Here is a 27,621-nt window from a genome sequence, read left to right as displayed (position 1 = left end):
TCCAAGTGAGGGGCCCTTCTGTTTAATGGTGACCTCCAGTTACTACAGGGATTGCAGCCGCATTTGATGGGCATGAACCTGCTCATCTCTGGCTCCCCAGCTTCACCTCTGGGGTGGGTGGCAGGAGCTCCACAGCCATCCTGAGTGCTCTGGGTGGGAAGTCCCTAGTGGGAGTGGACGGTGCATGGCCGGGACGTTCCTGTCCCATGTTCCACACTGGTGTGTGCTCGTCTCTGCCTTGTTTCCTCCGTTCGTGCGTCTGTGGCGTTTCCTCCCGTCGTGCGTCTGTGGCGTTTCCTCCCTTCGTGCGTCTGTGGCGTATTTTCTCCGTGCGTGCCTCAGTGGCGCGTTTCCTCCATTCGTGCGTCTCTGGCCTGTTTTCTCCAAGCGTGCCTCTGTCGCGTTTCCTCCATCCATGCGTCTGTGGCCTTTCTTCCGTCCGCGGGTCAGTGACATTTCCTTCGTCCGTGCGTCTGTGGCGTTTTCTCCATGTGTGCGTCTGTGTCGCTTTTCCTCCCTCCGTGCGTCTGTGGCGCTTTTCTTCCCTCCGTGCGTCTTTGGTCTGTTTCCTCCGTCCATGCGTCTGTGGTGTTTTCTCCGTCTGTGGATCTGTGGCGTTTCCTCTGTGAGTCTGTGGCCTGTTTTCTCCGTCCACGCTGAAGGCCGTCGCTTCTCTCTAGTCACCAGTTACTGATCGCTCCCTGTGTGCTGACCCTGTGTCAGGCGTGTGGCGTGTGTCACCTGTGTGGCAGGGGTTGGCGTGACACACAGGGACACACGCTTGGGGAGCCGTAGTGATGGGGTCATAGCCACGCAGCTCAGCCCTCGGTCTGAGGGGCTTGGTGCCCGTCCAGCTCTTCCGGAAGCAGCCTCGGGGCAGATCCCAGCTCTGCTTTCTCTCCTCGAGGCACCTCGTGAAATAAATTAAGCAAATCTAAAGTGGGAAACAGTTGTGAAATGAGACCTGATTTCGGGTGTGTGTGGTCGTTTCTCTTTACATGTTTATTTCATATACCCCAAATGATATACTTTTCCACCTGGTATAACAATTAATTACCAGCCATTACTGGTACAAAATTCCATAAAGGATATTTGAGGAGGGCATAGACTCAAAAACATGCTTTATTTTCACAGCTGTGATTTGCATGATAAAACTGTCAGGACTATGACTTTCTTTTGTTATCTTATTTTTATTTTTAGACCCTTGAGAGAAAGTTATTTAGTGATTACTTATCATTGTGAAAATAATCTAATGATTAGAGAATCTCATTAGAACAAGTATTATATTTTCTGTTCCTTATGTCAATGAAATCATCTTTTTTTTTTTTTTTTTGAGACGGAGTCTCGCTCTGTCGCTGGGGCTGGAGTGCAGTGGCCGGATCTCAGCTCACTGCAAATCCGCCTCCCGGTTACGCCATTCTCCTGCCTCAGCCTCCCGAGTAGCTGGACTACAGGCGCCCGCCACCTCGCCCGGCTAGATTTTTTTTTGTATTTTTTAGTAGAGACGGGGTTTCACCGTGTTAGCCAGGATGGTCTCGATCTCCTGACCTCGTGATCCGCCGTCTCGGCCTCCCAAAGTGCTGGGATTACAGGCTTGAGCCACCGCGCCCGGCCAGAAATCATCTTAATCCAGGCCGATGTTGGCAGGAATGTCACCTTTAAAACGGGTAAGATGTTTATCTGCTGTATGGACCCTCCCCCTATCGTCTCTGGAACATTCCAGAACTTCCATCTCAATCCTCACTTGTTGACACCCTACCTTGTTTTGTGATTATTCTTGTTTGCATCAGAATTTTGAATCCACATACCTGAGATGATACCTACGTAGGCATGTACACATGCCTGTGTGTGCTTGTGTGCATATGCGTGTACGCGTGTCCATGTGCAAGTGTATATGCATGTATGTGTGCATGCGTACGTGTGTATATGTTTGTGTATGTGCGTATATGCGTGTGTATGCATATGTATGTATGCACACATGTGTACATGTGTATGTGTGTGTGCACATATGCACATGCGTGGGTGCATGTTTAGGCATGTGTATGCATGTGTGTGCACACAGATATACCTTTTCCTTTCATACAGGCTGTTTTGAGTATTGCTGTTAGGCAGTGACAACTTTCCGTTTCCTCAGTCAGAAAATGGGTAGCTCATCATTAATAAAGATGAGCATTCAATATCAGGAATCCCTAAAGGCAATTGAAATTGTCATATTAAATCAATAAATTCCAAAACAAAGATAGTGTTCTGTACTATGTGTTCACATTGAACTTTCTTATAAAAATTGGTGTGAATGTTTCCCACTTATTGGAAATCACATGACTAGTTTAAGGGAAAACGTGGAATATGAATTCTGTCTTCAGATGACTTTTGCATATTTATGATTGATCTGTTCTGCTGTTCTGGAAGCTCTGAAAGCCACTCTGTCTTACCCTAGCTGGTGCCACTGTTGTGAGAATTCAGGGAAACAAGGTGTCTGCCAGTTTAAGTATTTTAGATCTCAAGCTGCCTCTTTTCTGCACCATAAACCACCTTAAAGAAAGACACAGTGTGACTTGCAGTGGATTCCATCAGTTTTTTTTCTGTGGCTGAATCATCACTCTACATTGTGAATTAATGTTATTTTTCAGATCATCTTCATAACACAGGGAGGTTCTCCAGTGTTGAGTGCAGGTTCAGTGAAAGCACTACACTGTTACTACGGACTTAAACAGACTTGTTTTCTGAGTTCACTTCACTGGTTCCGAGTTCTCGGTCCCCTCCGCTCTCCTCCCCCTGCACTGTTATTTCTGTCTTATCTTCTTTTTGACGCATAGGCCCTCAGCAGATGGTGTGTTGGGGGCAGGTGTCTGCTGTGAATCTTCGATAACCTTGGGAGAGAACTTTTTCTTTGGAGCAAGACCCCTCTCAATAAACTTTCAGTAGCCCGAGCATCATCTGTTGTGTGAACTACTTGTGGAAAATGTTCAGCATTTTTCCTTGGATTTTGGCCGATCTTTCTCCACCTGCCAGTTTCGTCTCGGTTTGCCATGTCTGTACCTCACCAACCCCGTTCCAGCCCCGGTTCCGTGTGAAGTAATTGAAGCAGAGCTCTGCAGATGAGAGAGTGTGTGTCGCCCCCCCCGAGTTCCCTTCCTGGCCTCTGAGTGTGGGTTGTGTTTTGTTCCGAGGGACGACTCTGAGCCTCCTGGCCCCTGTTTTGGAGCACCCCACACCAAAGTGGGTGTAAAATGAAAAATGGGTGTATGCTGTATTATTATAATTCATAGAGTGGATGATAAAAATGCTTGAATCTGAACAGCAGCTGAAAATGAGGACATGGTACCAGTTTGGATGGTGGACGACCTTTTTGGAAAAAGCTTTCATGAGACTTTAGAAACCGTGCGTGTACTGTTTTGTATTTCATACTTAGAATCTGTACAGTGTGTGTTGTATGAATGTGTTGTATGAGTGTGTTGTGTTGTATGTGAGTTGCATGGGTTGTATGTGTGTTGCATGTGTATATTGTGTTGAGTTGCATTGATTGTATGTTTGAGTGTTGTGTGTTGTATGAGTGTGTACGTGTGTTTGTGAGTTGCATGTGTTGTGTATTGTATGAGTGTTGTGTTGTGAGTGCATTCTACATGTATTTGTGTTGAGTTGCATGTGTTGTGTGTATGTTGTATGTGTTATATGTTGCATGAGTATGTTGTACGTGCATGTTGTGTTGTGCGTGAGTTGCATGTGTTGTATGTGTTGTATGAGTGTGTTGTATGTGTATGTTGTGTTGTGAGTTGCATGTATTGTGTGTATGTTGTATGAGTGTTGTGTTGTATGACCGTGTTGTATGTGAATGTTGCATTGAGTTGCGTGTGTTGTGTGTGTTGTACGTGCATGTTGTGTTGAACGTGAGTTGCATGTGTTGTACGTGAGCTGTATGAGTGTGTTGTTTGTGTATGTCGTGAGTTGTATGTATCGTGTGTATGTTGTGTGAGTGTTATGTGTGCATGTTATGTTGTGAGTTGGTGTGTGTTGTGTTGTATGAGTGTTGTGTGTTGTATGAGTGTGTTGCATGTACATGTTGTATATGAGTTGTGTGTTGTGTATGTATGAGTGCTGTACGAGTGCATTGTAGGTGCGTGTTGTATTGTATGTGAGTTACGTGTGCTGTATGTGTGTATGAGTGTGTTGTACGTACATGTGTTGTGAGTTGCATATATTGGTGATGTGTTGCGTGAGTGTGTTATAAATGCATATTGTGTTGTGAGTTGCATGTATTCGGTATGTGTTGTATAGGTTGTGTGTTTGTGTGCATTGTGTGTTGTCAGTGTTGTATAAGCGCATTGTACGTGCGTGTTGTGTTGTTTGTGAGCTGCATGTTGTCAGTGTGTGCCGTGTGAGAGGCGGGGCATCCACATGACTTCTCCTCAGCGAGTCCTGCCTTGCAGCCCCTTCCGAGCTTGTATCCTCCTGAGCAGCCTAGAAGCAGCAGCATGTTTGCCTCTGCCCCTCCCCAGGAGGCCTCAGCCAGATCCTGCACTCAGCCCGCTGCTGGGCGGCCTCTCTTGTCTCTCTTGTCTCTCTCATCGTCCTCCTGCGCCTCCTCCTTCTCGGGACCTGCATCCTTCTTCTGTGCTCCCTGGCAAACCACACCTGGGATGTGGGAGTTCAGGCTCTCCCCGAAGCCGTTTGTTCCTCTCTGAAGAGCGCCCCCCCTTGACTGGTCGTGAGCAGCTGGAGTGGATTGCAGGGAAGGGAGGTGGGTGTGAACGGAGCCTGCACTGGGCAGGCCGCCCTCCTGAGGAAGGGGACGGGGCGGGAGGAGCCTCTCGTGGACAAGGGGCCCACCTCCTGCCCTCCTTCCCTCTATCCCAGTCTGTTGTGAGGGAGGCTGGGCCCTAGGTGATTTCTATGCAGATCTTCAATTATCCAGGCTGTGAAACAAATACTTCTGTTTTTAAGATCAGAGGAAATCTTCTTTTGTTTGTCTGCCTTTTATTTTATTTTATTTTTTTACTTTTTTGAGAAGGTGTTGCCCAGGCTGGAGTGGGTGGCATGATCTCGGCTCACTGCAACCTCACCCTCCCGGGCTCAGGCAATTCTCCTGCCTCAGCCTCCTAAGTAGCTGGGATGACAGGTGCCCGCCAACACATCCGGGTAATTTTTGCATTTTTAGTAGAGATGGGGTTTCACCATGTTGGCCAGGTTGGTCTCGAACTCCTGACCTCAAATGATCCACCCACCTCGGCCTTACAAGGGATTGGGATTATAGGCGTGAGCCACCGCGCCCGGTCCATCTGCCTCTTAGTTAGAACCTGTATATTTAATGTTTTAAATTTCACTTTTCCGATCAGAAGAGTAGCGTTCTTTTTTCCTAGTGTTGCTATGAATGTCCTTTACGATTAGGAGACTGGGCTGGCTGCCCACTGGAGAGTGGTATCACTGGGTCATGGTCACCATCTGCCCCAGCAGGGTCCAGAGTGTTTAGAGTCTTTCCTGGGCGTAGATACCCTTTTGTCTGACGTTCAGATAAAACCAATCACCATATTCAGTGAATCAAAGAGATCAGAGCTGGGAACGGTTAGTGCACATCCACCTCTCCCGAGAGTGTTCACGCCTCTTCCGCGGGGCTAGGCTGCTGCTGAGCGTGGTTCTACTGGCTGTGGGTGTGGCCTCTTTCCTCAACCGCAGCCATCGCAGGCCTGCCACAGTTGTGATTCTTCTAGAAGAGAATGGGCAGGCAACACAAGAGAAACAAGATATGTTAGATCTGAAACCTTTAAAATTATTTCCTCAAACATTGTGTTTATTTTTTGCCCATACCTAATTTGATAGCAGTTTAGAAAAGATTACAATGAAAAAAAAATTCCCCTCTATTAAGTCTTTGAAAGGCATCCAACTTAGTTTTCATACAATGATTGTCTCTTTGGAGTCATACTTTATTGGTTTCAGTAATGTGTAACAAGTACACCGGCATAAACAGATTTAGGAGCACACAGCTGCTTCATGATTATAGTTCAGCTCACGGGGCCCAGCTGTGGGGGTGCAGCCTGCGCCTGTCTGTGCGCCAATGGGGCTGCTCACCTTGAGCATCTGGGAGTGTCTGGGTAAGTGAGGTCTGGGCAAGGCAGCATCCACACATCTGTGTAGTTCTCACTTTGTCCACGTTATCCAGCAATGCCACAAATTCTCAAGTCAGTGTTCTCCAAGTGCATATTCAGTTAGTGTTTGGAAAGTGCATAGGTACCTCATACAGCACCTTCAGGAGGAGCTAGGAGCCCAGGAATGAGAGCAGGTGTGAGGCCTGTACTCTCTTTGCATAGATAAAATATACATGTGCATATCTGAGGCCAGAAAGTTAAACTGGGGCCAGAATGTGGAAGTCCTTACCTGTCGGATACTAGGGAGCCACTGAGGGTTTCGGAGAGAATCACGCCTCTGATGTGCGGCATGCCGTGGAGCTGGGGGTGGGGGGGACGACAGAGCAGTCTCATACAGGGCACTCGCCCTGGCGAGAGGAGGAGAGAAGGCAGCCAGTGAGCTGAGGGATTCGGTGCCTGGGTCAGGAGGGGAAGAGGGAGTGCAGGAAGGCAGATGAAGCTGCGAGTCTGCACCCCGTGGTCGGCGTTGCGCTTTGCCGGAAATCAGGAGGAGAAGCAAGTGTGGATCTGACTCGGAGATACTTAGAGACACCACTGCAAGCTGCGAGTTTGGAAGTACAGGAGGAGGCTTGGGGAAAATCTGGAGCAGGGTGCATTTGGGAGCCTCTTAGGTAGAAGTGCAGGTCAAGTAGCCAGAGTGTGAGGCGTACATGTCTGGAGGGAGGAGGCCAAAGGAAAGCCCACATTTGGAAATGGAGGAAGGGTTGGAAGACCCAGAAAAGGTCCTGCTTAGAGTCCAGGGAAGAGCTGGATGGCGCAGTTCACTAAAGCCCAGAGCTGAGAGTTTCCAGGACAAAGTCCCAAGTGTTACTGAAAACTGGCGGGCAGGACTCCACTTGGAGCCTGAGAGTGGAGCCTGGGTGCCCTGATCCCTGAGAGCAGCCAGAGCTTGGGGGTCTCGGCGGAAGTGGGTGGGAAGTGCAGGGAGCAGGTGGAGATGGCCCTTCAAGGCCTGGTGCTTCACACGGGCAGCCAGCCGTGGACCGAGACACAGCTGGAGAGGGGCCTGAACCCAGAGCGTCTCCAGGAGGAGGAAGGAGCCAGGAAGGGCAAAGGTATCCGGAAGAAAGGGGGCAGGCATGAAGCCAGGTCCTCAGGGAGGCTGCAGTCTTCTTTCTCTGTTCATGGAGTGGTTGTTGGTTATTTTGAGTTCTCAAAGTCATCCACTCGATGTGGTCCAGAGAAAGTTCCCAGGGGTCTGAAGCCCGGAGCAGGCCTTGTGCTTTTCCGAACACTGCGTGTTGCCTCAGGGTTACCGGCAATGGCTAATTCTAGCGTGTCTTTTGTTGAAGTCTGCAGAAGAGCCTCAACCAGCACCAGCTTTTGAAGAACTTATGAAACTTGTGTTCTTCTGATTCTGAGATTTTTGCCTGAAATGCCTCGTACATTTTTAACTAGGTGTTGTTAGCACTTGTGTTACGGCATTTGGAGCTCTGTGTTTTTGTGATGTGCTAGCTCTGAGGATGTTTAAGATTAGATTCCTAGAAATCAGGTTATAGGAGCTCTCGGCCATGCTTCATGAGTTATGTTTTGACCCCTCATAGTGGATCCCGTTGCGGTGGCTATTGTTAGTATTTGTGGAACACCTGACTCGTGATGCTAGGAGAATGTGATTTGTTTTCTTTGTAAGCCTAAAGTCTAATGACCTTGTAGAGTCTTTATACCCGTCTCTTATAAATCAGCTTTAACATACTTGAAAGTGTCCTCATTGTGCCCTTGAAAAGCAGGTGCACATTTTAAAAGTCATCCTTTTAAAATCCTTTTCTTCAGCCTGTTCCCTTTGTCTGTTTTGTTTCCTTCACTGCAACATCATGAAACAGGGACAAGGGCTAGAATCTGTTTCATACAGAGAACTTGAAACAAGGACAAGGACTAGAATGTGTTTCATACACAGAGCTGAACTGTGCGGAGCCACCTGCTTTGCCGACGTCTGTTTCTGTCTTGAGAGGGAACCCAGGCCTCTTGACTTTTTCTTTTGTACATTTTCAAAAAGAATATTTTTTCCTCTCTCGGGTCCATTCCACTGTGGGATTCTCTCCTAAGGCTGTTTCTTTGCCTTCCATTTCGACAACTATGATTTAGTTTCCGAGATGATGAAAGGGTAGTGAAAAGGCCTGGGAAAGAGAAAGCAGGAAGGGAAGAAATTATCTCATGATTTGAGTCAGAAGGAAATCACTCAGACAGGAACGCTATTACAAGCGGGTCAGATCCCAGGAAGTGGGATTGAATAAGTGGCATCGTATCACACACCTCTGTTTTACATTCTTGCTGTTGCCAGGGGTAACGAAAAGAACGAGTATATTCATTCCGAGGTCAAATATATGTCTTTGCTGACTCTGACTAGAATTAGCAGAATTCGTTCAGTTCAAGTTTGAGAATACCTTTACAGAAGAGGGTCTTCGTGCACGTGTGCCTATTTCTATTTATATGTTCACACGTATTGGAGTATAAATGTGTGTGTGCTGTGTGTGAGACCTCAGTATTTGAAACAAGAAATGTGCAGTAGAGCTTATTAATTATGAGAAGGTACATTTGGGGGATAACCCCTTTGTTTAGAATTGAATAATGGGGTCTTTGAGGAGTGTGTATATGTATGTGTGTTTGCATTTCTGTGTATGAAAGTGTGTATTGCATGTATATGTGTTGTGCATGTATGTGTGCCTTTGTGTGTAATGTACATGTGCATGCATGTGTATATGTGTGCATGTGTATTTGTGTTGCAGTATGTGTGTGCATGTGTTACATGTTTAGGCACGACTGCACATATGTGCAAGTGGGCATGCATGGATGCTCCTGTGTGTATAGTTATACATGTATATTTGTGCATGTTATGTCTACGCATTTACATATGTATGTGTGTCAGAATGTGTATGTATACGCATGTGTGTTTGAGTGTTGTGCATATGCTTGTGCGTGTGTGTTTGAGTGTTGTGTGAATGTGTCTGCATGTGTTATGTGTTGGTAGTATGTGATTATGTGAATGTGTGTGCATGTGTGAATGTATGTATTGCATGTAGGTGTGCGTGTCCATGTGTATGTGTGTGTGTGATATGTGTCTGTGCATGCATGCATGTGCACATTGGATTTGTGAATCCTCTCTGGGAGCGGCATGTTCCTGGAGACAGTGCATGGGATCCTCCGCTGTCCTCTCAGGGAGAGAGACGTTGTGAAAGTTCGAGCCATTAGGTAAACATGCCTGATGTTCTGTAAAATATATATTTAAATATACTACTGGGGTTAAATATATGTTAAATGGGTACAAAGCTGTTATATTGCATTAAAAGTCATGTTAGTACTTCCTGGTTAAAGGCTTTGTGAATGATTTCCTGTACATGGGACATAACACATCACACAGAATTACAGCGGGTCAATGGTATTTACCAGGAGGTCTGGCTTACGATTGGTATTTCTAGTTGCAGACATGCAGGTTGAGCTTTGCTGGACTTAGAGGAGGGTCATTGACTCTGCCCACTGAATGATACCAGCGTCTCTGCTGCTTCCTTTTTCTGCCGGCTTCATCCAGAGCTGGGACAGCTGCTCTCAGACGCATTGTATTTTTCTCTCCATAAAAATCTGCAGCATTTGTTAGCAGTCCAGTAGCAGACCGAGTGGCAGGTCCAGTGTCAGGTCCCGGGACAGGTCCAGCGGCAGGTCCAGCGTCAGGTCCAGGGGCAGGTCCAGCGGCAGGTCCAGCGTGAGGTCCAGTGTCAGGTCCAGCCAACTTTCCACATGGCCCATGTGAAAATGTACCCTCTCCCTTCCATTTTTTATTTTTATTTTTATTTTTATTTTTATTTTATTTTATTTTGAGCAACGTGGCTGTTTATTTCACCTGGGTGCAGGCGGGCTGAGTCCGAAAAGAGAGTCAGGGGGCTGTTTTATAGGATTTGGGTAGGTAAAGGAAAATTACAGTCAAAGGGGTGTTGTTCTCTGGTGGGCATGAGTGGGGGTCACAGGCTGCTCAGTGGGGGAGCTTTTTGAGCCAGAATGAGCCAGGAAAAGGAATTTCACAAGATAATGTCATCGCTTAAGGCAAGGACCAGTCATTTACACTTCTTTTGTGGTGGAATGTCATCAATTAAGGCGGGGCAGGGCATTTGCACTTCTTGTGATTCTTCAGTTACTTCAGGCCATCTGGGCGTATACCCTCCACTGTAAGAGTTATCCAAAGCGTCTGTGTTGGTCCAGGAAGCTTCCGAGGCGATGGGACAGCGTCAATCTTCAGCCGCTAAGCCGAGAATGTGTGGGAAGGAGTCAGTCAGAGAGCTTTGGGCCAGAGCTGCAGGGGCTCTGGGAGTGGCTGCTGGGCGAGTTTTACAGTCCGACTTCCAGTGGGGTCCCACACAGATGGGACACGGCTTAGGAGGAATCCCGGGCTGTGGGCATTCCTTGGCCCAGTGGCCAGATTTCCGGCACTTGTAGGAAGCTCCTGGGTGAGGAGGTTCTGGAGGAACCCCTGGTAGCTGTGGTTCAGGCATTTGGAAGTTCTTGTGTGCTGGAGATGTGGCTGGGGTTTGTCTCACAGTGGGGACAAGGAATTGCAACTTAGAAAGAAGTTGGTACTTGGCTGCCTCTACTCTATTATTGTACACCTTGAAGTCCAAGGTTCATTAAGTCCTGTTGTGGGGTTTGAGGGCCGGAATTTAATTTTTGGAGCTTTATTGAATGTCGGGAGCAGATTGTGTAATAAAATAAAATATATATTAAGAATAAGACAGCCTTCTGACCTTTCAGGGTCTAGGGCTGAAAAGTGTCTCAGGGTTGCTGCTAAACAGGCCACGAACTGGGCTGTTTTTATATTTGATTAAAAAGAGCCTAAACACTCACCGATTTGGGAGAGATCGAATAAAGAAAAAGGAGCATTAACCTTGACTATGCCTTCAGCCCTAGCCACTTTTTTAAGAGGAAATTGCTGGGTAGGTGGGGGAGGGTTGGTCGAGGAATGAAACTGTAAGCCAGACCGGGTGTGAGGAAGGGAGGTGATAAAAGGATTATAGTGGAGGCTGAGGAAAAATTGGGACCTAACTTGGCCTGGCGAGGAGGACAGAGGTCACATGGGTCTGTAGAAAAGGAAGACTGGAAAGACTCAGCGAAGCTTGGGGTTGGGACTGAGGGGACAGGCAGGAGGGAAAGAAGGAAGATTTGGGACGAGTTGCATTGGGAACAGAGATTAGGGAGGGACCGATGTGTAAAAGAATGCCTGGACGTGAGGCGCCTCAGACCAGTTGCCCATTTTAGGACAAGAATTATTTAGATCTTGTAGGATGGAAAAATCGAAAGTGCCATTTTCTGGCTCTTTGGAACTACTGTTGAAATGGTATTGGGGTTAAGCGGCATCGTAGAAGAAAATAAGGCATTTAGGTTTTAGGTCAGGTGTGAGTTGAAGAGGTTTTAAGTTCTTGAGAACACAGGCTAAGGGAGAAGAAGGAGGAACGGAGGGTGTAAGGTTGCCCATAGTGAAAGAGGCAAGCACAGAAAAAAGCGAGAGTAGAGACACAAAAGGAGTTCGGGGTTTCTTGCCCCCCAGAAAAGCAGGAAAGGGGTCGGGGAGTGGAAGTAATGGAATGGGGTGCAAAATTAAGAGGTCGGGGTTCTTGCCCCTCCCCCAGAAAAGCAGAGAAGGGGTAGAGACAGGGAGAGAAGGGGGTCGAGGTGCTTGCCCCTCCCCCAGAAAAGCTGGGCTTGCCACTAAGGATGAAGGACCAAGGAAGGCGTCCCTGCAGCGTGGTCAGACACCTCTGAAACGTGGGTGAGTAATCAGAGAGGCGTCCCTGCAATGATTAAACACCAACGGAAGGCTGCCTTCCTCAGTCTATGACCCGGCGCCGGCGTTTTGGGTTCGTGGATAAAACGTGTCTCCTTTGTCTCTACCAGAAAATGAAAGGAATTGAAATTAAGAGAAGGGAGAGATTGAAGGGTGGCGCAAAGATTGAAAGGAGAAAGAGGTCGAGCGATAGTGAGAGAGGTTGGAGAAGATGGTAAAAAGAGGCTGCTTACCCAATTTAAAATTGGTGAGATGTTCCTTGGGCTGGTTGGTCTCCACCAGAGGTCGTAAGTAGATCTTTCTCACAGAGTAAAGAGCAGGAGGACAGGGGATTGATCTCCCAAGGGAGGTCCCCTGATCCGAGTCACAGCACCAAAATGACATGCGCATCTGTGTGAAGAGACCACCAAACAGGCTTTGTGTGAGCAACATGGCTGTTTACTTCACCTGGGTACAGGCGGGCTGAGTCCGAAAAGAGAGTCAGCCCCCTTCCTTTTTTTTTTTTTTTTTTTTTTGAGACGGAGTCTCGCTCTGTCGCCCGGGCTGGAGTGCAGTGGCTGGATCTCAGCTCACTGCAAGCTCCGCCTCCCGGGTTTACCGCCATTCTCCTGCCTCAGCCTCCGAGTAGCTGGGACTACAGGCGCCCGCCACCTCGCCCGGCTAGTTTTTTGTATTTTTTTAGTAGAGACGGGGTTTCACAGTGTTAGCCAGGATGGTCTCGATCTCCTGACCTCGTGATCCGCCCACCTCGGCCTCCCAAAGTGCTGGGATTACAGGCTTGAGCCACCGCGCCCGGCCCTCCCTTCCATTTTTTAAAGCAGTAGTTATTAGTAGAGCCTACTGCCATTTCTCCTTGAGCTCCTCACAGTGGATGGTAAGCCTTTGCTTTATGAAAGCAAAGTTCCATGCTCTTTGTGCTAAGTCTCCTCTGCCTTTCTGTGAGAGGCTAGAATTGGGATCGACCCTCAGCTGTGCAAGAGCCTTGGTACATGTCTCAGTTCTGGAATCTACTCTGTGCTTGTTGCCTTCCATCGACCGACAGCCGTCTGTCTTCCTGTCACTCCTTCAACACGGAGTCCAGCAGTGTGCACACAGGTGAGCCTGTGTGAATGCTGGTTTTGTAGGATCTTATCGGAACCTTAGTCATCTTTTCACTAGGAAACCGGACACTGCAGAGGACTTACAGAAAAGCCCAAAGAAGCCGTATCAATAGAATCATAGAGACAGAATTCTATAACCATAGGAAATGGCATTGATTATCATGAAATGTGCATTCATGTGAGGCATAGTAAAACATCACATTTCTTACTGGGTAAGAGCTTGGAAAAGAGATTATGAAAGTATAACTGACTCTACTCTTGTATCGTGGAACATGGTAAAATGATGCAAGGTATTGTATAGAATGGAACACACAGAATAGAATTATATAGAGTAGCGCAGAATAGAACAAATAGTATAATGTTATATAGGGTAGCATAGAATAGAAGAAACAGTGTAACATTATGTAGTATAGTATACAATAGGACAAATAGTATTACATGGTCTAGAATAGAAGAAGTGGGATAGTATTGTAGAGTATACAGTTGAACTAATGACGTAGTATTGCACAGCATAATACAGTCTAGATTAGAACACACAGCATAGTATTAATATTACGTAGTGTGGTGTGGAATAGTAGAGTCGCATGGCACAGAACAGAGAGGATAGTGTTCTGTAGCACTGATGCAGGAGTTTTGCTCTTTAGCTCAGCTGGGTCCAGGTTCTTGTCTCATGACCAGGAAGAAACAGGCACGGGGACATCGAAGAGTGAGTGCAGTGGAACTTATTAAGCTAAAAGTTAAGCTCTCAGTGAAAAGAGGGGTCCTGAGAGCAGGTTGCTGGTCGCCCCCTTCCCAGTTGACTGTAAGGGCTTTTATATAGAAGCTGATGGGGCCGGGCTCCCTGTCTAAGGAGCAAATTTCTGGTGGTTCCACCCCATTCCCCCGTGTGCATGGGGACCCTTAGTCTGCTATGAGCATGCTTAGGCGAGCCCCCCGTGCAAGTCCCCCTAGGTGCACAAAACATGGGCTGGAGGCTCTCTGGGACCCTTCCCTTACTGTCTGCCTAAAGCAAGCTGGCTAACTCCTTTCCGTATAGAAGAAAATAGAATAGAATAGAAGAGATGGTACAGTATTTTATAGTATAGAATGAAGCTGTCGTATTCTATCGTAGAGAATGGAATAGTATAGAATAGAACACACAGATCGTACTAGTGTAGTATAGAATAGTAACCTCACGCAGCACGGAGCAGTGTTGTGCTCCCTATGTACAGAGTGTAACCAGCAGGAGAGCGTTCTTCAGTGGGGCGTCAGTGGCCCTTCATATTTCTTTGGTTCTGCGGAAATGAGGAGAGGGAGTTAAGGGAGGGGGAGGAGGTTGGCTTTCTTACTTTTAAGGCGCTCATTACTTCTTGGGGATCATTTGAGGGTCCCCTTTGGTAGTATTCTGTGAAGCAGTCTCTGTACTCTGTGTAGGGTGAAATGTGGAGCAGTCTGTAGACTCTCTGTAGGGTGAAATGTGGAGCAGTCTGTAGACTCTGTGTAGGGTGAAACGTGAAGCAGTCGGTGGACTCTGTAGGGTGAAATGTGGAGAAGTCTGTGGACTCTGTAGGGTGAAATGTGGAGCAGTCTGTGGACTCTGTAGGGTGAAACGTGAAGCAGTCGGTGGACTCTGTAGGGTGAAATGTGGAGAAGTCTGTGGACTCTGTAGGGTGAAATGTGGAGCAGTCTGTGGACTCTGTAGGGTGAAATGTGGAGCAGTCTGTGGACTCTGTGGAGGGTGAAACATGAAGCAGTTGAGAAAGGATGAAGTCAGAAGTAGCTCAGCAGAGATGCACCAACTCTTGCCTGGGAGACTGTGGAGCAGTCTGTGGACTCTGTAGGGTGAAATGAGGTGTTTTATGGAAATAGTTGTCTCCTGCCTGGCACATGGCAGAGCCTCCGTGGATCTTGCCGTCAGGACCCCTCTGATAACTTCTCTACAGTGCCCTCCGCACTATAAATACCACACATTGTGGGAAGTCCGGGCCTTTTCAAAGGCTGCGTTTCATTTTAACAAAATTGGAATGCCCTGCATATTTGGAATGGCCAGATCATCCTGCACTTTTGACTTCACCTGTCCAGCTGGGTACACCTCCCTGCGTGCTGCCAAGGCTTACGGCGGAATTCCCTGACGCCACTACCCTCACTGCCTGCACCTGAATCTGCTGTGGGGTCATTTCCTTATTGGACTTGTCTGGGGACCTCCTGAGGGGTGGATGGGTCAGGACTGGGTTATCTGGGGAAGGTGTTCACGGCATTCCTGTTTGCAGTCTGTGTCCCTGTTGGAAGAGATGCTTTTAGCACTTCCGTTAATCCAGACGTGATTAGCAAGAGGTGTCTCTCCCAGGTAAGAGTTGGTGCATCTCTGCTGAGCTTCTTCTGACTTCATCCTTTTTCAAGTCTGTTACAAAGAGAACTTTGGTTTCTCAAGGTTTACGAATTAATGTCAGAGAGCAATTTAGTGTTCTGTTTGAGTCACCAGCCTTGCTGTGGATGATTCGTGAGTCCTTGGTGGTTAGGGCCGCAGCACAATCGGTGGGCCGTCTGTTCCCCACCCTGGTGGATACTTTCTCACCCAAAGAAATGTATTCTGTTAACATGTCTCAATTAGAATATTTTAGTAGGAGACAGAGTTATGGTTCTTGTTTTAATTTGTAATAGATGATTACTGTAGCAGGGTCAAGGTTGAGACTTGCAGTGTAGCTCATGGAAAACATTGATTAGAAACACCCAAAATATAGCACCAGCTTTGTTGCTGCAGCTCCAAGGGACTAGGAATGCATATCTATTTTTTTCTTTTGTTATTATTTATTTTTATTTTTGAGACAGAGTCTTGCTCTGTCACCCAGGCTGGATTGCAGTGGCATAATCTCAGCTCATTGCAACCTCTGCTTCCAGGGCTCAAGAGAATCTTGTGTCTCAGCCTCCTGAGTAGCTGGGATTACAGGTGCCTGCCGCCATACCCAGCTAATTTTTGAATTTTTAGTAGAGACAGGGGTCTCACCGTGTTGGCCAGGCTGGTCTTGAACTCCTGACCTCAAGTGATCTGCCAACCTTGGCCTCCCAAAGTGCTGGCATTACACACATGAGCCACTGTGCCTGGCCACCATGACCATTTTCAATGTGGCACTGAATATCTGCCTTTTTTTTTTTTTTTTTAAAGAAGTGCAGATGTTACTTCTCACACCTCTATTCTGTTGCTGGCCTGGGCTGGCCAGCAGGGTTCCCAGGCTCGAGGCCATGTCTGAAGTGTTGTTGGACAACGTGGATCTGTGAGCCCTTGGTCTTTGGGTACGTGGGGCACCCCGAGACACCCACAGTCTTGCGAGGGTTTACAGCTCTGTGTGTGGCTGCTGTGGGGCAGCTTTGGGCGGGGAGGAAGGAGAGCAGAGCCCATCTGTCCTGGTGCGGAAAATGCCCAAGAAAGTAAAGAAATGGTACAAAAAAATCATCATCTGTCCTGGTGCCATTTCTGTCAAAATAAATAAATAAAAATTCACTCTGAATGTGGTTCTGTGCTTGAGGAGGATAGAAAATACCTGGAAGATGCACAAAGTGTTCTTATGGGGTCAGCGCCGGGAAGTGGGATGGGAGGCTTGGGAGCATGGAAAGGAGGATGTGGCGTATTTCATTCTAGTTTATTTGGTAGAGCAAGTGATGAAAGTGAAGCCTGAGTGATCAGAGCAGCTCAGCCTGGCCATGCGTAGATCCCAGGGTGTCCCACCTCCCACCTCCACTGCAGCTCTGTTTCTCAGTCACAGATGAGACAGGTGGCCTGAGGCTGTGGGCCGAGGAGGGGCAGCTCAGTGTCCCCAGCACCTGACTGTCCAGGCTGCTCTTGGGCCAGCCTGAGGGAAGGGGCGGAGGAGAGCTGGGAGGGTGCACAGTGCGTCCCCTTCCCCCGCCCTGGACTGAGGTGAGCCCAGGCTGCTGTCAGGATGGAGGAAGATGCCCTCAGGATGGAGGAAGAGGCCGGTGGACTCTGGTCAGCAGCCAGTGTGGTCTTTCCCACAGGGGATGCGCAGCGCGCCAACTAGCAGGAAAAAACTCTGCTTTAGTTTTTAAATTTTGCTCATTCTGTTTATCGTGCTGGTCATGGTAAGATTTGGATATTGTTGGTAGGAATCAGTGCCAATTGCATACAGTTGACTCTTGTCCAACACAAGCTTGAGCTTTGCGGGTCAACTTATAGTGGATTTTTTCAACCAAACTCAGGGAGAAAATACAGTGTTCTGCCACGTGAAACGCGTGTCGGAGGGCCGACTCTTTGTACACGCAGGTTCGGCAGGTCCACCTGTGGGGCTTGAATGTGCCTGGATTTGGTGTCCATGGGGTCCTGGAACCGACTCCCTGAGTCCAGCGAGGCTGGCCCCGGGATCGACTCCTTGAGGACAGCGAGGCTGGCTCCGGGACCGGCTCCCTGAGGACAGCGAGGCGTTTCTAGTAGCAGGTGGTTTATTTTGTGTTTTCCCCCTGGCTCCACACCCCGTTCTCAGAGACACGGCTGTCACAGGGGGACCAGCTGGGGCAGGGGAAGAGTGGAGGGCACCTGGTAGAAGTGGCTGTGGACTCTCTTAGGAACGATAACCGTGGCACCTACCGTACACGAAGGTATTGTTGGTCTGCACTCTTCTCGTGTTGGTCTGGGGCATGCAGTGGCCGTGGGCTGGTGTGGTCCACAGCCCCGGGCTCCGTGGTCCCTGAGACTGAAATCCCATCCGGTGCTGTGTCACCTTGGGCCAGCTGTCTCCTGAGGGGAAGGGAAGAGAGAACAGCCCTCCCCGCATGGCCTCCCCAGCACCACCCACCCCCAGGACCTCCAGTGTGGACCCTGCTGGGGGCTCCTCTCTCCTGGGGGGACCTTGTCCCAACAAGAGGACTCCATGGGCTGCAGGAGGTGTCGAGCTATTTTCTCTCCTGGAACTGGGTTGCTAACCCTAACCCAGATGCAGGAGGAAAGGCTCAGAAGTGCCTTCATAATAAGGAGTTGTCGACGTGAACTTTGGACAGCAAACACTGCTTACATTTCCTTTTCCGTTTTGATGCGTTAATGGTGTGCGGCAACACCATGACACACGGGGATGCAGGTGATGGCTGACCCCCCCGCAAGGGGGCCATACACCTGTTTGATAATAAGAAGGCATGCTTCTCTTACTGCAAATAAAAACTTTTAATGGTTTTCTGCCAGAAAGACCCTGTCCTTTATGTAGGGATACATAGAGGATCATTTGGCAAGGGATTGCAGATTTGGAGTTAAACTAAAAACAAATTAATTTCATTTTCTAGCACTCTGAACCCATTTGAGTTAATTATTCATTGAGAATTTGAATAGCACACACTGTTCTGACTTCCCCAATTGCCCCCTAATGAACGGCATTTGCTGTAACATGACAAAACCCTGAGTCTTAGAATTACTGGGTAATGTGGAAAAAGTCAAAGTTGGTTCTCTGTTGTTTTGCTTTAAGGAAATTATATTAATTTGCAGCCACTTAGTTTTCTCCTTTCCAATAAGAAAAATTGCTTTCTTACTACCTGAAAATTCGTGAAGGTCAAGGGGACGCAGGCTGCAGTGCATTAAAAGCCACCATCAAATGTGGACGTGGACCGAGTTTTCCCCTGTTCTCTCCCACCATCAAATGTGGACGTGGACTCAGTTTCCCCCTGGTCTCACCCATCATCAAGTGTGGACGTTGACCCAGTTTCCCCCGTTTTCTCCCACCATCAAATGTGGACGTGGACCCAGCTTCCCCCTGTCCTTGCTAACTATCAAATGTGGACTTGGACACACTTTCCCTCTGTTCTTGCCCGCCATCAAATGTGGACACGGATTCAGTTTCCCTCTGTTCTTGCCCACCATCAAATATAGATGTGGACCTAGTTACCTTCTGTTCTCACCCACCATCAAATGTGGATGTGGACCCAATTTCCTTCTGTTCTTGCCCACCATCATATGTGGACATGGACTCAGTTTCCCTCTGTTCGTGCCTACCTTGCCACCATGGCTCATTTCACAATCACTCAGGAAAGGAAGAAACATTATTTTTAATAGGCATGAAGGCAGTTGTTTTGAACCTAAGGAACAGGACATAATTCCAGCAATGGAAATGACCAGCCGAGTGGGTCTGTATGAGGTTTGGAAGAAAAAAAGGATTTTAACTTCCCCTCTCTGTGTGTGCCCACCTCCCCCAGTTGAGAGTCACAGATTTAATTACTTTAATTTTGAGCTTAAAATAATTTGACAGCCTAACAAAAACTACTACAGTCCTATAAAATTCTGCTGTGTGTTTGGTTTTTCAGTTGCTTTTCTGAATATGGTAAATGAATGCATTATGAGTTGTTACTTTAGTAATTGCTGTAAAAATTAATGTAGGTTATAACCAAGTGTTATAAAGTTAATTTAGCACCAAAGTAAAGCTAAAGCTGCATTGATTTCCCACTGTACTTGTGCATAACAACGGCTCCATGAGGCAGGCGCTGTGACCCTGCAGTCTGGTGGGAGCAGGTGCCACCTGGCTGGTGCGTTCGCTGCCCGTCCCCTCTTGCTCCCAGGCAGCTTTGCAGTTTCCAGGCTATGCGGGACTTGAGGCCGATGGTCAGTAAGAGACGGTGGGGAGTTGGGTGGTGCAGGTTGACGTGGGGTGGAAGGAGGCGTGGAGAGCCTGGGGAAGGCTGGACAGCAGCTCCGGTACCTACACAGGGGGGCAGGGGGCCGCGGCACGGGGCAGTGAGTAGCTCCTGGAAACAGCCCTTGGGGTTTTTATAGACGAGTCTGTCTTCAGCTCTGCACCCCTTTCCTGCTGAGTCCAGGTGGAGGGTGGAGGCGTCCAGCGCTTGTTTCTCCAGGTGAGGGCCCATCGGACACAGCCAGTGTTTCCTGGAGTCCCCTCACCTGGGAACGTGCCCCTGCTCTTTTCAGAACAAAGCAAATCTTAGTTAAACTTTACACATCACCTTTCCAGAAGGTGTTTAAGTCTGTATGCCTGTTAAGTCACCTAACTTTAAAGAGTATGATACAATATGCTTCTTTTTAGGGGAGAAAACCTAGCTGATTTAAAAGATAAAATCTGAGGTTGGGGTCGCAGCATTTTGGAGGAGACTTGGTTTATGTCCTAGTGGGCGGCAGTGTTTCCTCAACTATTGTGTTTGCCCTATTATTACATTACAGAGGTGACACTTCAAACATAGGAAATGGAAGGCAAAACAGCCCCCCCCCCATTCAGAGATAAACGTTATCAACATATTCATGCACTTCCTTCTGCTGTTTTTGCTCTTCACTTTTTATTTTAAGACCACGTTCGTAGGATGGATATATAATTGTTTATGGTGACTTTAAAAGCACCTTTCTTGCTAAAAAGAGTATTTTTTCAGTCTGGAAAATTTAGACAACATGTTTTGCTTAAAAATTAATTATAATACCACGGTGAAGTCATCAATGTTTTTATACATTTTCTTGGTCTCTTTATGGACTTAATATATACAATTTAACAAATTGGAAATAACGTAATTTTATGCATAAAATGTTTCTTGGCATTAGAGATAGAGCAGAGAGGAGGCACAGGGCTTCCCGCTGACTGAGGTCCTCCCAGGGTGTGACCAGCAGCCTCCCAAGTTTAGGGTCTGCACGGAGTAAGATTTCTAAATCGCCTTACACCACAACCCCTGCAGCCATGCGTCCCTTTGATAAGGGGGTGTACTCTGATAGATTTTTCAAGACAAGAGTTTGCTGGATCTGAGGCTGTTTCAGCTGCTTCTGGAGACGGCAGCTCTGGGACGTTTGTGCCAGCTCTCCCTCAAGACCCCACGGATGCCACATCCTCATCTTTTGGAATCCAGTGTTGTAGAGGAGAAGTCTGAAGCCAGTTTGATTTTTGCTTTGTGGTAGGAAACTGATGTTTTCAGGCTTTTCCCCTTTATTTTCATAATGAAGATGATGTCCCACCTCATCCAGAGGTGTTTTTGTTACCTTGTCGGGAATGTCCAGCCCGTATGTGCCCCTTCAGGTCCTCAGTCCCTTTCTCAACTTCCTCACAATCCTCCCCATGTCATCCATCTTCACTGTACTTCTGTTATTTTTTTCATTTTTGTGCTCACTTTCCTATGCAACTTTTGTTCTTGTTTCACAGATGCCCGTGCCAAACTTGATGTCTGAGGCTCGGGGGCCGTGTTTTATTCTGTCTGCCTCTGCATGTACTTTGGAGAAGTGGGGTTGGAGGTTGCCCCCCAGGTGCTGTTTCAGCTGGACCTGCCCGGACTCTGTGAATTGCGGGCATCGGGCAGAGCCCATGTGGCTCTATGGTGGGCCGTGTTGCTGAACCGTACGTCTGAGGTTTGGGGGCCGTGTTTCATTCTGTCTGCCTCTGCATGTACTTTTGAGAAGTGGGGGTGGGGGTTGCCCCCTGGGTGTTTCAACTGCACCTGCCCAGACTCCCTGAAGTGGGAATGTCGGGCAGAACCCGTGTGACTCTACGGTGCGCTCTGGTGCTGACAGAGCAAGAAGCCGCACTCCCAGGACATGCTTGCAGCTGTGGGCAGGTCTGGGATCGTGACAGGATCATTTCCTTCTCTAAAATACATCTCAACTGTTATCCAGAGGGTTGGCTGTAGGCTTTCAACAGCTTCACTCTTCTTAGTGACCAGGAGACAATTCACTGAACAGAGTTGCTGTCAGGTTTAATTAGGAATTTCTGCGAGAGGCTGGCGGTACAGCTCCCTCTGCAAGCCTCCTGCAGCCTCCCCGTCCCCACTCTTGGCCCAGCCACCTGCGTTGGTCTGTGGAGGCTGCACATTCTCTGTTCTCCTAAGGGGCTCCTGGACTTCGGGACAGCCTTGGTAAGTTGATGTGTGACTCCCAGTCTCTTCTCTCTGTAAGTAAGTACGTTCATGGAATCCTGATCTTCTAAAATGTTTCATCTTTGTAAAACAGCCACAGTTTCCTAAGCCACCTTGTGTCTGAATGTGAATCAGTGGTTATTTTTCACTGCAGAATGAACAGAACTGGAATCATAAGATTTAGAGGGTGATGAAAAGACAGAGGTTAGCATATTCCATTTTCTCACCTTTTCCTTATACTTTTTCCTTAAATGCACCCCTCGTGTGTCTGTGAAGTTCTTCCCAATTCTGTAACGTCACTCCATCCTCAAGCGGAACATTTGTGAACAGTCACAAGTATTGATGTGTACACCTCTGCAACCCAGCTGGAATGAATGCTTTTTATTTATGAATGGATGGTCATCGGATGGCCAGAGGGATTCCCTGTGAATTGCCGGGGTCCTCATGCCTGCTTGTGAGTGACATGCACATGGCGAGGGCTAGGGAATCTCAGTCTCTGTGATTCGAGTAGTGGCATCGTTTACGCAAGGCAGGTGGATGACTCTTTGAGCTTGCCATGCTCCTGGGTGGCACAGCACAGCTGACATGAAGTGGGGCAAGGGCTTGTTCCACGAGTTTCTGTGTTTTTGTTGTTGTTGTTGTTATTTGTTTTGAGATGGAGTCTCTCTCTGTCACCCAGCTGGAGTGCAGTGGCGCGATCCAGGCTCACTGAAAGCTCCGCCTCCCGGGTTCACGCCATTCTCCTGCCTCAGCCTCCCGAGTAGCTGGGACTACAGGTGCCCGCACCACGCCTGCTAAATTTTTTGTATTTTTAGTAGAGACAGGGTTTCACGGTGTTAACGGGATGGTCTCGATCTCCTGACATTGTGATCCACCCGCCTTGGCCTCCTGAAGTGCTGGGATTGCAGGCGTGAGCCACTGTGCCTGGCCTGTTTTTGTTTTTTTGAGATGGAGTCTTGCTCTGTCGTCCAGATTGAAGTGCAGTGTCATGATCTTGGCTCACTGCAACCTCCACTCACTGCAACCTCTGCCTTTCAGTTCGAGCAATTCTCTTGCCTCAGCCCCCCTAGTAGCTGGGATTACAGCATGTGCCACCATGCCTGGCTGATTTTTGTATTTTTAGTAGAGACAGGGGTCTCACCGTGTTGGCCAGGCTGGTCTTGAACTCCTGACCTCAAGTGATCTGCCAACCTTGGCCTCCCAAAGTGCTGGCATTACACACATGAGCCACTGTGCCTGGCCACCATGACCATTTTCAATGTGGCACTGAATATCTGCCTTTTTTTTTTTTTTTTTTAAAGAAGTGCAGATGTTACTTCTCACACCTCTATTCTGTTGCTGGCCTGGGCTGGCCAGCAGGGTTCCCAGGCTCGAGGCCATGTCTGAAGTGTTGTTGGACAACGTGGATCTGTGAGCCCTTGGTCTTTGGGTACGTGGGGCACCCCGAGACACCCACAGTCTTGCGAGGGTTTACAGCTCTGTGTGTGGCTGCTGTGGGGCAGCTTTGGGCGGGGAGGAAGGAGAGCAGAGCCCATCTGTCCTGGTGCGGAAAATGCCCAAGAAAGTAAAGAAATGGTACAAAAAAATCATCATCTGTCCTGGTGCCATTTCTGTCAAAATAAATAAATAAAAATTCACTCTGAATGTGGTTCTGTGCTTGAGGAGGATAGAAAATACCTGGAAAGATGCACAAAGTGTTCTTATGGGGTCAGCGCCGGGAAGTGGGATGGGAGGCTTGGGAGCATGGAAAGGAGGATGTGGCGTATTTCATTCTAGTTTATTTGGTAGAGCAAGTGATGAAAGTGAAGCCTGAGTGATCAGAGCAGCTCAGCCTGGCCATGCGTAGATCCCAGGGTGTCCCACCTCCCACCTCCAACTGCAGCTCTGTTTCTCAGTCACAGATGAGACAGGTGGCCTGAGGCTGTGGGCCGAGGAGGGGCAGCTCAGTGTCCCCAGCACCTGACTGTCCAGGCTGCTCTTGGGCCAGCCTGAGGGAAGGGGCGGAGGAGAGCTGGGAGGGTGCACAGTGCGTCCCCTTCCCCCGCCCTGGGACTGAGGTGAGCCCAGGCTGCTGTCAGGATGGAGGAAGATGCCCTCAGGATGGAGGAAGAGGCCGGTGGACTCTGGTCAGCAGCCAGTGTGGTCTTTCCCACAGGGGATGCGCAGCGCGCCAACTAGCAGGAAAAAACTCTGCTTTAGTTTTTAAATTTTGCTCATTCTGTTTATCGTGCTGGTCATGGTAAGATTTGGATATTGTTGGTAGGAATCAGTGCCAATTGCATACAGTTGACTCTTGTCCAACACAAGCTTGAGCTTTGCGGGTCAACTTATAGGTGGATTTTTTCAACCAAACTCAGGGAGAAAATACAGTGTTCTGCCACGTGAAACGCGTGTCGGAGGGCCGACTCTTTGTACACGCAGGTTCGGCAGGTCCACCTGTGGGGCTTGAATGTGCCTGGATTTGGTGTCCATGGGGTCCTGGAACCGACTCCCTGAGTCCAGCGAGGCTGGCCCCGGGATCGACTCCTTGAGGACAGCGAGGCTGGCTCCGGGACCGGCTCCCTGAGGACAGCGAGGCGTTTCTAGTAGCAGGTGGTTTATTTTGTGTTTTCCCCCTGGCTCCACACCCCGTTCTCAGAGACACGGCTGTCACAGGGGGACCAGCTGGGGCAGGGGAAGAGTGGAGGGCACCTGGTAGAAGTGGCTGTGGACTCTCTTAGGAACGATAACCGTGGCACCTACCGTACACGAAGGTATTGTTGGTCTGCACTCTTCTCGTGTTGGTCTGGGGCATGCAGTGGCCGTGGGCTGGTGTGGTCCACAGCCCCGGCTCCGTGGTCCCTGAGACTGAAATCCCATCCGGTGCTGTGTCACCTTGGGCCAGCTGTCTCCTGAGGGGAAGGGAAGAGAGAACAGCCCTCCCCGCATGGCCTCCCCAGCACCACCCACCCCCAGGACCTCCAGTGTGGACCCTGCTGGGGGCTCCTCTCTCCTGGGGGGACCTTGTCCCAACAAGAGGACTCCATGGGCTGCAGGAGGTGTCGAGCTATTTTCTCTCCTGGAACTGGGTTGCTGGCAACTCCCAGATGCAGGAGGAAAGGCTCAGAAGTGCCTTCATAAGGAGTTGTTGAAGTGAACTTTGGACAGCAAACACTGCTTACATTTTCTTTTCCGTTTTGATGCGTTAATGGTGTGCGGCAACACCGTGACACACGGGGATGCAGGTGATGGCTGACCCCCCCGCAAGGGGGCCATACACCTGTTTGATAATAAGAAGGCATGCTTCTCTTACTGCAAATAAAAACTTTCAGTGGTTTTCTGCCAGAAAGACCCTGTCTTTTATGTAGGATACATAGAGGATCATTTGGCAAGGGATTGCAGATTTGGAGTTAAACTAAAAACAAATTAATTTCATTTTCTAGCACTCTGAACCCATTTGAGTTAATTATTCATTGAGAATTTGAATAGCACACACTGTTCTGACTTCCCCAATTGCCCCCTAATGAACGGCATTTGCTGTAACATGACAAAACCCTGAGTCTTAGAATTACTGGGTAATGTGGAAAAAGTCAAAGTTGGTTCTCTGTTGTTTTGCTTTAAGGAAATTATATTAATTTGCAGCCACTTAGTTTTCTCCTTTCCAATAAGAAAAATTGCTTTCTTACTACCTGAAAATTCGTGAAGGTCAAGGGGACGCAGGCTGCAGTGCATTAAAAGCCACCATCAAATGTGGACGTGGACCGAGTTTTCCCCTGTTCTCTCCCACCATCAAATGTGGACGTGGACTCAGTTTCCCCCTGGTCTCACCCATCATCAAGTGTGGACGTTGACCCAGTTTCCCCCGTTTTCTCCCACCATCAAATGTGGACGTGGACCCAGCTTCCCCCTGTCCTTGCTAACTATCAAATGTGGACTTGGACACACTTTCCCTCTGTTCTTGCCCGCCATCAAATGTGGACACGGATTCAGTTTCCCTCTGTTCTTGCCCACCATCAAATATAGATGTGGACCTAGTTACCTTCTGTTCTCACCCACCATCAAATGTGGATGTGGACCCAATTTCCTTCTGTTCTTGCCCACCATCATATGTGGACATGGACTCAGTTTCCCTCTGTTCGTGCCTACCTTGCCACCATGGCTCATTTCACAATCACTCAGGAAAGGAAGAAACATTATTTTTAATAGGCATGAAGGCAGTTGTTTTGAACCTAAGGAACAGGACATAATTCCAGCAATGGAAATGACCAGCCGAGTGGGTCTGTATGAGGTTTGGAAGAAAAAAAGGATTTTAACTTCCCCTCTCTGTGTGTGCCCACCTCCCCCAGTTGAGAGTCACAGATTTAATTACTTTAATTTTGAGCTTAAAATAATTTGACAGCCTAACAAAAACTACTACAGTCCTATAAAATTCTGCTGTGTGTTTGGTTTTTCAGTTGCTTTTCTGAATATGGTAAATGAATGCATTATGAGTTGTTACTTTAGTAATTGCTGTAAAAATTAATGTAGGTTATAACCAAGTGTTATAAAGTTAATTTAGCACCAAAGTAAAGCTAAAGCTGCATTGATTTCCCACTGTACTTGTGCATAACAACGGCTCCATGAGGCAGGCGCTGTGACCCTGCAGTCTGGTGGGAGCAGGTGCCACCTGGCTGGTGCGTTCGCTGCCCGTCCCCTCTTGCTCCAGGCAGCTTTGCAGTTTCCAGGCTATGCGGGACTTGAGGCCGATGGTCAGTAAGAGACGGTGGGGAGTTGGGTGGTGCAGGTTGACGTGGGGTGGAAGGAGGCGTGGAGAGCCTGGGGAAGGCTGGACAGCAGCTCCGGTACCTACACAGGGGGGCAGGGGGCCGCGGCACGGGGCAGTGAGTAGCTCCTGGAAACAGCCCTTGGGGTTTTTATAGACGAGTCTGTCTTCAGCTCTGCACCCCTTTCCTGCTGAGTCCAGGTGGAGGGTGGAGGCGTCCAGCGCTTGTTTCTCCAGGTGAGGGCCCATCGGACACAGCCAGTGTTTCCTGGAGTCCCCTCACCTGGGAACGTGCCCCTGCTCTTTTCAGAACAAAGCAAATCTTAGTTAAACTTTACACATCACCTTTCCAGAAGGTGTTTAAGTCTGTATGCCTGTTAAGTCACCTAACTTTAAAGAGTAATGATACAATATGCTTCTTTTTAGGGGAGAAAACCTAGCTGATTTAAAAGATAAAATCTGAGGTTGGGGTCGCAGCATTTTGGAGGAGACTTGGTTTATGTCCTAGTGGGCGGCAGTGTTTCCTCAACTATTGTGTTTGCCCTATTATTACATTACAGAGGTGACACTTCAAACATAGGGAAATGGAAGGCAAAACAGCCCCCCCCCCATTCAGAGATAAACGTTATCAACATATTCATGCACTTCCTTCTGCTGTTTTTGCTCTTCACTTTTTATTTTAAGACCACGTTCGTAGGATGGATATATAATTGTTTATGGTGACTTTAAAAGCACCTTTCTTGCTAAAAAGAGTATTTTTTCAGTCTGGAAAATTTAGACAACATGTTTTGCTTAAAAATTAATTATAATACCACGGTGAAGTCATCAATGTTTTTATACATTTTCTTGGTCTCTTTATGGACTTAATATATACAATTTAACAAATTGGAAATAACGTAATTTTATGCATAAAATGTTTCTTGGCATTAGAGATAGAGCAGAGAGGAGGCACAGGGCTTCCCGCTGACTGAGGTCCTCCCAGGGTGTGACCAGCAGCCTCCCAAGTTTAGGGTCTGCACGGAGTAAGATTTCTAAATCGCCTTACACCACAACCCCTGCAGCCATGCG

At 48.2% G+C, this 27,621-nt stretch overlaps 1 pseudogene; it reads right to left on the bottom strand.

The window, feature by feature from the left end:
• Positions 1-5,357: 5,357 nt before the first annotated feature.
• LOC117063334 lies at positions 5,358-24,838 on the bottom strand (annotated as a pseudogene).
• Between the last annotated feature and the right edge of the window lie 2,783 nt (positions 24,839-27,621).

This window comes from Trachypithecus francoisi, unplaced genomic scaffold (assembly GCF_009764315.1).
Source record: "Trachypithecus francoisi isolate TF-2019V2 unplaced genomic scaffold, Tfra_2.0 Lachesis_group18, whole genome shotgun sequence".
NCBI lineage: Eukaryota > Metazoa > Chordata > Mammalia > Primates > Cercopithecidae > Trachypithecus > Trachypithecus francoisi.
Note: the sequence above shows the minus strand (reverse complement) of the source record. Positions and strands in the feature narration are given on the sequence as shown.